The sequence below is a fragment of the Xyrauchen texanus genome, chromosome 30 (genome assembly GCF_025860055.1).
Source record: "Xyrauchen texanus isolate HMW12.3.18 chromosome 30, RBS_HiC_50CHRs, whole genome shotgun sequence".
Classification (NCBI taxonomy): Eukaryota; Metazoa; Chordata; class Actinopteri; order Cypriniformes; family Catostomidae; genus Xyrauchen; species Xyrauchen texanus.
Genome location: NC_068305.1, coordinates 31634565 through 31649098, shown reverse-complemented (window position 1 = coordinate 31649098; position 14534 = coordinate 31634565). Strand labels below are relative to the sequence as shown.

The 14534-nt window shown below is 38.0% G+C and overlaps 1 pseudogene; it reads left to right on the top strand.

Annotated features, from left to right (window-relative positions):
- The window catches only part of LOC127623803 (protein enabled homolog), a 150247-nt pseudogene that overhangs the window by 29569 nt on the left and 106144 nt on the right, over nucleotides 1–14534 (top strand).

Genomic DNA, 14534 nt, shown 5'->3' with positions numbered 1-14534 from the left:
TGACACTAGCTATACCATAACTAGTTAGCTACTTCATTGCAATTCAGTCCCATAGCTATCAATGAAACAAGTAGGTAAAAACACGTCATTGTCACTTGATGTTAACTAGCTTAATCAACGAGGTTGTTCACACTGGAATCATTCTTTGAGTCGCATTATACCACATCATGCCTTCAGTTGACAGACACTTCTGCTTTTTACTTTTTACTTTTTTTTTTTTTTCATTTTTACTGTAGAAAATGTATGTCTTGAGTGAATATGCATTGGACATCTTATATAACATCGGAGGTGAATGATGTCATAGTGTAGACCAGTCTGAAGAGGGAGAGGAGGAACAGTTAATCAGGTAAAGAAAAAAATAAAATACTGGGCAAACGGACACTATTGAAAAGACCAGTGGTCAAGTCGTTTTTATTTGAATATTATCTTAAACAATCCACATTTCAAGAGCAGCTTTACAAAAAGTTACAGTAACGTCTTAAAGCTCAGTTGTATGCCAATATAATTTAGATATATAGCAGGTGTAAATAATTCAAGTCATGTGTTCAATGAAGATGTTAAAGCCGTCCATAAAAATGATTAGTTGTTTTTTTTCTGGTTTATGTGAAAATAGGACAGAGTGTGAGGGACAGACAGAAGACAGGCAGGCATTTCAGATGAGCAGGTAAGAATTTTTTTTTTCTGAAAGGGAAGAATGTTTTATATGATACACAGTGTACAAATGCTGTATTTAAGTGTCACTATGAATATTGGTTTCTGTTTGCTTTCATTTTATCTGATATTTTGCACTGTGTAAATTGTTGTAATGAAACCATTTTTTTTTTTTCATCATAAAAGCTTGGGAACTCATAGTATAAGAATGTGTTGATGTAAAAGATACAGTCCTATTACAATTTCAGCGTAAGGAGATTCCTTAATAGCACTATTTCCCAATGTTAGTACTTCTAAATCAGATAGGTAGAGATGCAAAGGGAAATTAAGCAGTAATTTATAATAAATAAATAATTAAGGGTTCCCACTTGTCTAAGGCTTCTATATGTAAAAGATCACCATTATGATTGACTAACCTCCATCCGTGTAGTTGATATTGTCATTTATTATTTCGGGCCAAGTTAATGAATACTGAATGGGCAATGATATGTAAATATGGGTGGTCATATGTTAATGGAATGATTGTGATGTCACATAGAATGATAATTATTATAAAAATGTTTACAGCTTAATTTTGATAAATGGTCTGAGTGGCGTGGAGGGGCTGATTGCATTGTGAATTTGTATGTCTGACTAAACATCAAACTGTTTCTAAACATCAAGTGTAGTTGGTGCGTTGGTCTATATTTCTGTGTCGCAATCCATCTAAATCTTGGTAAGGAGAAATCGGTAGTTGCACCACAGACTCATAACTGCATAGTCTATTTCATGACCTTTCATTTCCTTGACGTTCTGACTTCTTGACTTCTGAATCCTTTAAAGGCTTGTTACAAAAAAAACTAGTGGTAGCAGATTAGATGTTGGAATTTTTATCTCAGTTGCTTCACTGTTTTCCACAGTTAAAGTATGCTGTTCTGCGTAGCTTGGGCCCCATGACACAGTCTGAAGAGGTGGAAAGTATGCAGTGATATTTTTTTTTTTTTTTGTGCTGTTTGAGGAAAACTCAGCTCAAATTGATGAGCTCAACAAGCCAGATATCTTGAAGTTACAGCTTTAAATGGAATGCAGAGATATGCACAACTTCAGAGATACAGTGTGAGGGAGTAAAAAATGGAGGGCAGGGGGTTAAGACAGCTTAAAGGGGAGCATGACTCATCAAACACTGATTGCCATGTTTGGTACAAGAGTGGCTCACTCTCACCTCCATGTGGAATTGATTACCCCATTATAAGCCAGAGAGAGACTCAGACACATCCCTGTACTCACATGGATTATACAAAAGTTATTATGAGAGCATAATTGTCTATTTTGGGGAGAAAGCCACTCTGTATTTGGTTTAGTTGTAACCTTCAAAGTTTGTAAACCAAGTTTTTTTTTTTTTTTTTTTTGTATTTAGAATTTGAAGATTGATAATTCAACTTTAGTTTGTTAGGTATGTAGTATATGTATATAAGGTATGTCAGTAGATAGTTGTGCAGGTACACGTTTACTACATGGGTGAATCTGCGCTGGTTGGTTTTTGCTTGATTTAGTTAGTGGTCGGTAAGTTACTATAGTGGTTGTTGGTTTGGTTGTAATAGGTTACAGTTTGTTTGTAGGTTGGTTAATTGGTTAAGCTGTCGTTCAATTAGCTAGTGATTTGATTAGTTGACGTGTTTATGTATGCTATATAAAATCGGAGGGCATTAGCAGCCTGACACAGTGAACACTACAGTACACAAAAACATAACATACACACTAAAGAAAACATATATATATATATATATTACACACACACATACAAAAATGCACAATGTAAACAAGATTCAATTGCACACATGGCTTGTGATGCCAGTCATGCTTTTGTGTTGTGGCTTCATCAACAATCAGCTTTTTTTCTCATTTTAGTGCAGATTTTATTCATTTAGACACGCCAAAGTTTTTGTAGCGCTTTTGTCTATATATTGCCTGTTTTTTCTAAAATACTACAAGATAATTTATCATTTGGCTTTTATTTACTGGTCAAAATTGATGTACACTGTTGAATCCAAACCACTGTGTATTTTTCTTCCATTTCAGTTCCATTGCATTTAAATGAGTATTTATTCTTGTGGTGATGTGTTGAAAAGAGGAAAGATGGATTATGACAACCTTGGAAATATCAATGCCTGTTCCTGTGGACCTTTTTGTGTTCAAATGTTTCCTATTTTGGGTTTTGTACAGCTTGAGATGCTTTTATATGTAATGCCAAAGAATAGACTCCCACAATCAATATCAGTTAGAGTTTAAGTCATACAAGTTACATACACCTTAGCCAAATACATTTAAACTCAGTTTTTCACAATTCCTGACATTTAATCATAGAAAACATTCCCTGTCTTAAGTTATGATCACTGTTTTAAGAATGTGAAATATCAGAATAATAGTAGAGAGAATTCTATATTTCATATTTCATCACATTCCCAGTGGGTCAGAAGTTTACATACACTTTGTTAGTATTTGGTAGCATTGACATTAAATTGTTTTACTTGGGTCAGATGTTTTGGGTAGCCTTCCACAAGCTTCTAACAATAAGTTTCTGGAATTTTGGCCCATTCCTCCAGACAGAACTGGTGTAACTGTGTCAACTTTGTAGGCCTCCTTGCTCGCACACACTTTTTCAGTTCTGCACACAAATTTTCTATTGGATTGAGGTCAGGGCTTTGTGATGGCCACTCCAATACCTTGACTTTGTTGTTGTTAAGCCATTTGCCACAACTTTGGAGGTATGCTTGGGGTCATTGTCCATTTGGAAGACCCATTTGTAACAGAGCTTTAACGTCCTGGCTGATGTCTTGAGATGTTGCTTCAATATATCCACATAATTTTCCTTCCTCATGATGCTATTTTGTGAAGTGCACCAGACCCTCCTGCAGCAAATCACCCCCACAACATGATGCTGCCACCCCCATGCTTCATGGATGGGATAGTGTTTCCTCATCATAACGATGGTCATTATGGCCTAACAGTTAAATTTGTTTCATCAGACCAGAGGAAATTTCTCCAAAAAAGATATTTGTCTGGCTTTTTTATGGTGTTGTAAGAGCAGTTGATATAACTGTTGATATAGATACTTGTCTACCTGTTTCCTCCATCTTCACTAGGTATTTTGCTGTTGTTCTGGGATTGATTTGCACTTTTCGCACCAAACTACGTGTACTATTGTTTGTACAGATGAACGTGGTACCTTCAGGTTTTTGGAAATTGCTCCCAAGGATGAACCAGACCAATCCACAGATACACCTCCAATAAGCTTATCAGAAGTGAATTGGCTAATTGCCTGAAGGCTTGACATAATTTTCTGGAATTTTCCAAGCTGCTTAAAAGGCAAAGTTAACTTAGTTTATGTAAACTTCTTACCCACTGGAATAATGAAATAGTCAGTTAAAATTGAAACAATCTGTCTGTAAATAAATGTTGGAAATATTACTAATTTCATGCACAAAGTAGATGTCCTAAATTACTTCCCAAAACTATAGTTTACTAATATGAAATCTGTGGAGTGGTTAAAAAAACTAGTTTTGATGACTTCAACCTAAATGTAAACTTCTGACTTTTGCTGTGGCTTATCTATAGCCTTGCAATTATTCATTTTGTATATTTTGCCATTAATGATTGGAAAAATGAATGTTTACTTTAAAATTGTGCGTTGTTCATATAAAAATGGCCTGATATAGTTACTGAAAAAACAAAACAAAAAATCAACAACTTCAAACCAACCTAAAGTGGTTAGATGGTCTCCCAGCTTCGCCAAGGTGATTTGGCTTGTCTGTTGCACTGGTTTTAGATGGGTTTTGGGCACTTGTCAGATGGACAGGTTAGGAAACCAGGCTCTCTTTCAGCTGAGCCTCGGCTGATAATACAACTTAAACTGGTCTAACTTTGATTGCTGGTTTTAGCTTGTGTTAGTTAAAACATACTTGATACATGCTTTTCCACTTTACTCCCAGCTCTGTGGTGTTTGCATAATTGTCTATGAAAATAATGAGCACACAAATCAATAATTCATTAGCTGATTTGATGCAGTGGCAATGTTTTTGTATCCAGTGCTTTTCAGGATGCCAAGGTGTTGTTGGAATGGTTTGGTTTCCTGTGTAATGAGCTGGTAGATATGGCAGTGGCAAATTCTGTTGTTTTCACCATCTTGATGTTTATCTATGTTCATCTCTAGGAGACAGAATTTGTGTGATGGCTGTGTGGTCTCATGTTTATACTTGTGCACTATTGTTTGTACAGATGGAGGTACCTCCAGACTTGTGGAGGTCCGCAATTGTTTTTCCGAGGTCTTGGCCGATTTATTTAGATTTTCCCATAATGTCAAGCAAAGAGGCACTGAGTGTGAAGGTAGGCCTTAATACATCCACAGGTACACCTCCAATTGATCCCAATTAGCCTTATCAGAAGTTAATTGGCTAATTGCCTAAAAGCTTGACAATTTTCTGGAATTTTCTAAGCTGCTTAAAGGCACAGGCAACTTGGTAAACAGTAAACTTCTGACCCACTGGAATTGTGATGGTCAGTTAAAAGTGAAACAATCTGTCTGTAAACAATTGTCGAAGTAGAGGTCCTAAACGACTTGCCAAAACTATAGTTTGCTAATATGAAATCTGTGGAGTGGTTAAAAATTACTTTTTAATAACTTCAACCTAAGTGATTGTAAACTTCTGACTTCAGCTTTATGTTGTCATGAACTATCAATATGCTAATGCATGCTGGATCAATTAATAGTGTTTACTGAATGTATGGGATAAGTTGGTCTTCTATGCCAACACAGTTGACGGAAGCCCTTATTACAAAACAGCACTTCTTCATGACCATTTCCAAGGGCCTTTTGAGGTATTCATAAAAGTTTATATAGGCATAATTTAGTAAGAATATGATAAAGCTGTCGCAGTGTGCAGGTTCTTGATTGTGGAAAACTGATGAGTCTTAATGGTGCTTTCAAAAATTGGCTCTGTTTGTTTTATTATACCATTCAGCCCAAAACCGTAAAACCAAAGTGATGAGTTTGGGTGGGACAGTCTGTTTTGTGACTTATGACAAGGATCATGTTCTGGAAACTTGTTTGAAAACATTCATTATTTTTGCAATATCGTCTGGTGACACTAGTGGTTCACAAAAATCTGAAAACGAAGATTTTCCCTGACAATAAAGCACCCCACATGATAGACACTCTGCTACCTTAATAGTTATACAGATTTGGAACATTCAGAGTTACTACTTGCACGGTTTAAATATGCCGCACAGTGTGGTTGTCTGAATTTCAGTTTCCCATTGTAGATTACCTCATCTTCCCCATTCCCTCCATTACTGATCCATTCCCCCACCCCTGCTGTTACAACTCATCCTTGTCCATGACCTTTTTCTGCCCTGTCCGAACATTTTCTACATGATATTAAAAGATTTAGGGATTATGGTCTCAGCGTCACTGAAGCGGTAGATCCAGCTTTTGCTTGTTGAAATCTGGTAAGCTGAGTGACAGAGCACCAAGGGCTGCCTGGGTGCTTTGGCTGACAAAGTATAAAAATATCTTTAGCCCCGATGGAGGGTGGACATACATTTATGTCCCAATACCCACAACACAGACACATCACCATTTTTCACTTTAAAACCTACCCTGATTCCATGTAACTACTGCTTTTGATGCTCAATGATAAATAAAGCAAAGTGTATGTGAAAGCATTGCCACTGACAGCTTTAGCATTATAGAGATCAGAATACGGATGGCCAGAGGCTTCTGTAGTATTTCCTAAGAAACTGGCAATGGAGCACGCTAGTCAGCACGACTAGACAAGTTTTGCAGCTGCTTAACTTGTGAAACTCCGCTTGATGTGTACGTTTCTCCTTAGCACATCAAAATTAACCTTGATTTGTTTTCTGTCAAGGACCCAATTGTTTATGTTCAGAAATAGTGCACTGATAGATTTTTGTTTCACACAAAACAATGCCAGTAAATCTCAGAGGGGTCACTTGGCCAGTTGACTTGATTGTCATATTATTGAGGTCCTTTGTAATGCTCAGCTAGACATGTTTGGCAACATTTAGAAACACAAAGAAAGTAAAACTGCATTTCACAGCATGCTTTACCTTGGTTGTTGTAGCAACACACTGTTGCTAGCAAACACTCCCTGCCGCAGCGTTAATTTATTTGAGAAGTCAAATCCAACTCTGCCAGACTGTATGCTTGCTTTGTTTATTGTATTAATTCTCAATTCTTCAATAACGACAAGCAGACCCTCAATGTGGTCAATAGACAACTGCTTGCTACTATGGGATTTCACTCAAGCTTCATTTACTATAAAACACCACAAAAACCTTCAAGTGCACCAAACCAGAAGTGGAGAAACTGGTTTGGCTCTCTTTCTGAATATTTTGACCAAAGCTCCGATAGTCTGGGAACAGCAAAGTTTTGTTCCCTTCTCTTTCTAATCTTCCAAACCCATCAGTCCCATCTCTTTAGAGAACGGACAGTGCCAAGTCACCATAGAGACACTTTAAACAAATGGCTAGGATGAAAGGTTAGCTGGAGACAGACACAGGGCTGGCTATATTTTAAGGGGTCTATTTAATAGTGGCCTTCTGTTTGGATTCAGAATTGCAGTTTGGTTTCGGTGGCCCGCTGCTGTCTTACGAGGATTGGATTTCACCGCAGTCCTCCTCTCCATGGTAACTTTAGAATAGCCTTCACAGACTGAAGGACTAACCCCTTGCCTGCCAGTATTGAAGTTGCTAACCAGAGTGGAAAGAGACCTGAAAGGTTGAGGTCATAGTCTTTAGGCTCTTGTTCTTCATATTTGAGATCTGATGTGACTACAGGGTCATTTCAAAGTAGCACAGAGTCTGTAAATTTGACCCAGACCTATTATTATGGATCAGTAAAAGGGGGCTGAACACAGTCCTTTTAGAAATATTATTTTAAATGTGAACAGGAGATTCATAAACCAGCACTTCTTTCATTTATCATCACTATGTATCATTTTCTTGTTGTGTAATTATTTGCAAATGGCTTAAGAAAGGGGCAGTATACAAGGAATTACATCATAGTCTCAGTGCAACTTGTAATAATTCATTCAAGCAGGCAAAATCGTTATCGACTTGGCCCATATGAAAAGGTACGGCCTTCCCATAGAGACCAACAAAAATCTATACAATACAGGAATGACATTTAAGCTAGACTCTTATTCAACACTTTATTTTAGGAAATAAAACATCTGTGAACAATTTTGGTTACTCATTCCTTATTAATTTATATAATACAAATGACTGATTTGTCCATAACCTGGAAAAAGCTTCCCTTGTCTCCTTCCAAACCATGTTTTCTTCCATGGAACACTAAGCTATTGCCATTTTCCTATTAGGGGTTACAATTTATTGTTAGATTTTGGTTTGTGTTAGAGGTTAATGGTAAAATCATAATTGCTTAGTCCATTGGTTTTATTTTTCTCTATAGGTGTAAAATTCCTTTTGTATGTGCCCACACGAGTAAGATTTCTTATGAATTCACCATCTCTTATGTATGACTTGGTGTATTATTATGACATTTTATGCCATGAGACCGGGTTTGAAATAGATTTTCTGTGAAAGTGTCTTTTTTTTAAAAAAAAAAATGTTTTTATGAAAATGCAGTTCCATTTGAAATATATAATTTTACAACACGAAACATAATTTCTTAATCAATATTTGTCTTGTTTTCCGGTAAAATAAAACCTAAACATCCTTAAACAAGATCAATTTAACATTGTTTACGTCAGTTACCGTGAATCAGCGTAACTGACTTTTAGTATAAAGAGAAGATTGTTGAAATTATTTTTAGGTAGCTTGCAGTTCGTCAGCGTTAGCAGGCAAGATCAAGTTTTGCCTGCTAACGCCAATTCAGGGTCTGGTTTGATCCCCAAAACCGAACGAAGGTTCCTCCAGGAATCAGATGCCCTGCTGATGTTCTCTAGTTTTCGCTCGACCACTATAAAGTTCTGCTTGGCCAGATGGGATTCAGTAGATAAATGTTGTTGTTTTTTTTTTGTTGATTACTCTGGGTATGTGTAGGAGTCGGTGTTGTGCTGGGAGCCAGACGTTTGCTGGATACCATGTCTAAGATAATGTTACCTAGTGTTTCAGTTTATTGTCGCTGTTGAATAGCGGAAGAGAAGCACTGAGGCAAGGCTCTCGGGAGCGCACATAAACATCACATCCTTTGGATTTTCCTGGCAAAAGCGACCCTCTCACTTCGCAAGAAAATGTCCTACAGGCTTTAACAGGCAACCTAGGAAGTCCAGGAAGGGCTAATTTTTTTAAGTTCCGTTACAAGCTGTTCTCACACTGGCAAACAAATTCTCACAAAATCACAAAGGTTTTGTGTCATGACAAATAAAGGATTGTGGGTTTAATCAGAGCATTAAAATTATGTGCGAAAATTAAGAAATTAGGACAAAAATGTCATGCTATTGCATTATATAAGAAAGATGTAAAATGTACCAAAACTAAAGTTGACCCAAAAAGAGACATTTTAAGTATTTAGAAATATTTTTATATTTAAAACATTATTTTTCATGTCATTCATAATTATTTAAAGCCTCAAAAGAAAATCATGTATCCCTATTTATTATTTGAGCTATATATTTGAAGTTAAATATGTAAAAATGACTTCTGAATGTGTGTGACACACATGTTGAAAAAAGCACACCTTATGAAATATGTCAATTAATCTTCATAGCCTTAAAACAAACTATTAATCATCTTTTAAATAATTTTACAATTAACCAGAAAATTAGAACTGATTAAAATTCAAACTAATTAAGAAAAGGATTATTTGCAGTGTATAACACTTTCAATCAACACTTTTGCTCTAGTCCTGATTGTGCCACTCGGAGTATCAAGCCAGGCTTTTTAACTACCAGTCATCAGTCATGCCTTTTTGGCTTATCTAGTATATCATCCATCTGGATTTGATTTAACTGACAGTAAATTAACTCTTGCTGCTCCACTGCCCCAGTTGGGAAACGAATGAGAGACGAGAGAGGAAAAACCCAAGTGAGCTCATGGTACCCTTCAGTCAGCAGGTTTATTTCGGGGTGAGGGGGCATTCTTGAGGGGACTGCCCAGTCGGCCGATTTAGCCTTGTGGGAGGGGTCCTCTCAGCAAAGCTGGTCCCAGACTTGTCTCTGAGTCCCACAGACCTGTCAGACGGCTTACAGGGAACCTCAGACTTGGAGGACACTAGAAACTCTGGAGAAGGGCAGGATTAGACAGACTCCTTGCTGCAGGTGGAGTTTTGGAAGACGCTAAAATGACACATGATGTGTAAGTCTGCAGGTAGACAGTCAACTGCACCATATAGGTGCTTGTGGGTTTGTAGAATAGAGGATTTATTCTAAATTTTTTTGATTCAGATATGTCTAAAGACATTTCTGTACCATGTGCATATGGGAAAGTAATCATGGCTTTATGCCCTTGATAACTAATCTTGGTGTTCTGTGAATTTAGAGTAAAAATATTCCACCGTCAACTGTATCCTATTGCTTATGTTGCTTGTGTAACTTATAATAAAGTGGCTTGAGGTTATTGAGGTTAATGGCAAGTAAATGTTAAACTGTTACTCTAGAGTTTCTTGACTGACTGCAATTTGAACCCAGAGGAAATCATAAAGCAACAAAACTGGTTTTGCTTTTATAACAGATATTAATACAGTCTGGTGGATTTCTTTGGTACTAAACTCAGTTCGCCAAACTTACAGTTGCCCATACATTAAGAGTATAGACAAAATGGTACTGTGGTTTTGCTTCAGAGCCCATATATTACGTGGATGACCCGAAACAAAAACAAACCCCTAAACTGTACTTTTTATGTTGTAGTTTTGTGAATGGTTTTTGAGGATGAGAAAATCACTAGAAACATCTGAATGTTGTCCAAGCGAAAGATGAATACGTTCCAACATGTCATAAAGGTCGACTGGATGCATGGCCTTTTAAGGTCAACAACAAAAATATATGGGAAGCGTTTCTATTGGAAGCAAACTGTTCTCCTTTGTTCAACAATAAATTTGCTACTCGTCACCACCATGTGCTTACATGCTTAACAGGTGGGGAGTGATCTGCCGTATTTATTTATTTATTTATTTTATACTAAAGTTTAGTTTATACTAAAACGGTTTATTAATATTTGCAATATTGTTCCATGCTTCTGTAACTATTGTTTTCATGAAGCTATACACCGATCAGCAACTACATTAAAACCACCTGCCTAATATTGTGTAGGTCACCCTTGTGCGGCCAAGAGTGCCAAACCGCACCTCAGAACAGCATTTTGAGATGATATTCTTTTCACCACAATTGTACAGAGAAGTTATCCGAGTTACCGTAGACTCTGGCACCAACAATCATGCCACGGTCCAAATCACAGAGATCACATTTTCCCCCATTCTGATGGTTGATCCTGACCCATATCTGCATGATTTTATGCACTGCACTGCTGCCACATGATTGGCTGATTAGATAATGACATAGATGATTGTTGGTGCCAGATGGGCTGGTTTGAGTATTTCTGTAACTGCTGATCACCTGGGATTTTCATGCACAACAAGCTCTAGAATTTACTCAGAATGGTGCCAAAAACAAAAGGGAAACATCCAGCGAGGGGCAGTTCTGTGGACGGACATGCCTTGATGATGAGAGAGGTCAACAGAGATTGGCCAGACTGGTTCAAACTGACAAGGTCTACGGAAAATCAGATAACCACTCTGTTCAATTGTGGTGCGAAGTATAGCATCTCAGAATGCTGTTCTGAGGTGCGGGTTGGCACAGTTTTGGCAGCTCGAGGGGGACGTGCACCATATTAGGCAGGTGGTTTCAATGTTGTGGCTGATCGTTTTATATCTTAGGGAGTTTTTTCCTTGTCACTCTTACATTAGGCTTTCTTCTTGACTTGACATGGCTTGTTTTCGATGTCCGTATTTAACACCTTTGTCAAAGTAGTTTCTCTAAGACAAGTCTCGCAAGTCTGTTGATTATGAGATTCAACTTTTGTTGTTTGTCTTTTTAGTTCAGTGTTAAGACACACTTAAGCTTGTGGTTTTCCACATTACACCTGCAAATGAACACTGTTTGTGTCCATTCCTTGGACAAAATCTATTTAATCAGTGACATTGTCATGCATTGTGAGAAACCTATTCCTCTAGATAAATTATAATAATGATTCTTGATTGTATTCCAGCGTGATTTGGAGAATCAAGTTTTGCATTGTTACTACACAACATTTAGATATTTAGATAAGTCCCAGATACAGATGTTTTAGAATTGATTCAAATTGTGGGATTCTGTACAGATACGAATTTGATTCAACTAATATATATAAAAATTAATGAAAACTTCCTATGTTTTACAACTTAGCAATTTTTCAGTTTTCTTGCTGCAATTTAGATAATAATGTGCTTAAACCAATTCATACTGTGTTTAGGGGATTGCTTCTTGAATTTGTCATTCTATAACAGAATTCAGCTGAATTTTGTGATATTCTTACAAGAAAAATCTATCATCAGGGATGTTTAATATGCTGTGATGACATTACATGACAGAGCAGGCGTCTGGCCTTTACTGTCCCTATAATTTGCAGAGCTGATTTAAGTGATTATTAAATAATATGACCTGGAGCGTGTGTGTGTGTGTGTGTGTGTGTGTGTGTGTGTGTGTGCATGCACTGCAGGAGATGATCAGCATTGCCTTGTTGATCCTGGTTGCTTTAATCCTGTCTCTCTCTACCCTACGGCATAGATGACTTTCCAACCCGTCATATTATTATAAGGTTGCAGATATCATGGCCCTATACACATGATTAAACTTCCGTGTTGGAGGGAGAATGGATGAATTTGTTCAGTGTTGTCTCCCTCAGTTTGTTATGAGAATGTTATGCGGCCCTGATCTGGGGATTTTCCTGTTTGTCTGGATCTGAGAGCACAGCACACTCTGGGGCCCTCTGGCTTTCTGCTGTCCTTCTTTCCCAGTCGAAGAGTACAATTCATTCCTCCATCTTTTGAAGTGAGAAATTGAAAATTAGGGTTGGGATTTGAGAATGGGTTCTTATTCAAAATTGGTTCAATTTTATACATGCAAATTAATGATTTTGTTCTCGAATTCACATGATTCACATCCCTGGGGAAAAATGAACACAAAAGATATATAGACACACACCCATAAAAAAATTAGGAAAACATGACTTTCTACAATGCTTGCCAGTAGTTTGTTAGTGTCTTTTCACTTAAGGTTGTTGGGTGTTGGCTGGAGGAGGTGTAGACTGTTTAGGTTATGAAGAAATTCTGCTCTCAGCACTTATGTGGTTTAGATAAAGGGAGGATGAGCTATTTCCTTTCCACCTTTTATGATTCATGGTGTTATGACTGCTGGGGATTGTACTGTTATTTCACAATAGATTTTGCATTCTACTGAGTGAAATTGAAGTGAAAAATGTGGAAAGGAATGGGAATGGGAGTGGTGGTGGTGTAGTGGTCTAAACCACATAACTGGTAAACTGTTAATCAGAAGGTCGGAGGTTCGATCCCCACCGCCACCACAGGTGACCTTGAGCAAGGCACTTAACTCCAGGTTGCGCCGGGGGGATTGTCCCTGTAATAAGGGCTCTGTAAGTCGCTTTGGATAAAAGCGTCTGCCAAATGCATAAATGTAAATGTAAATGAATGCATTGGTGAAGTCCTATTCTGAAGGCAATTAATGCTTGATACCTTGCATTAAGTGAAAATGTCTTTCATGTGACATTGAGATGGTTTAAGTGTTGTATGATATCCTGCTTGGAGCTAGACCCTTGCAGTCACTCTGTCTCTCTCCTGTCACATGTATTAGAATATAGCAGCATACAGGGAGGTTGTTGCTAGGGTCCAGATAGAGTGCTTGCATATGTAAAGGTAAAGTTTGCACCAAGTCTGAGCAGTGAAAGCATTTTGGGTCACCATTAGGGGTGTTAAAATGCAAGGATAACAATATACCGAAAAAAGAAGAATTGTAAATTCTTTGGTGGACGAAAGTTTGCTTGGGCGGCTGCCAAAACCTTTCAATGCAGGAAAAGAACCCTGCATTGGCATGGTTTCTTTTTCCATGGTGGTACTGCAAAATCAGGATTCGAATAGATTGACTGAGCAGGTGACCAATCATGAATCACCAGATCACTGCAGACGTTCCACAAGCATGGTTCTCTGTCCCAGGTATGGTTAGCTAACCTTAGTCTCCTTTCCACCATCGGCCCAAACAGTTCTGAGCACAGTGAGGAATGGTTACAGTAGCTTTTCCACCTGGGTACGATTCGCCACGGCACGATTAGAAACCGTTCTTGACCCTGAATTCTTAGACAGCCATGCTCAACTGTGCTGGTGGAATGCCTGTAGTGACGTAGCGACTCACAATTGGTCACTTGTCAGTTGCCAAGTTTACTTGTTTTTATCTGTGTTCCATACCCCTTTTGAGAAGATGCTCGTACGGTGACTTGTATTCCTATGAAATAGTTGGTTTTCTGAAAGGGACAAGCCTAGACTGGCTCTTTGGCTGTTTTGCCACCACCTGCAGAGGCATTAAACCTAAAATGGCAGTGCCAGACACCCCGTGGACTTGCGGTTTATATGCAGAGGTGTGGCATGCATCACCGTGCACCATGTGTTGCTCAAGGTTTTACACCCTCAGTCTAACCCCATTGCACCACCCACTCATGGGAACCTGGTGGTTCCAGGTGACGCTCTCAGTGTGCGACAAATCTGAGATTTTGCACGACAACTTCATTCGTGATACTCTGAAGGTTTGGGTATGCTGTTAAAGCCACTGGTAGCGTACAGTATTAGCCCATGCACCAGATCCAGAAAAATAATTGATTCC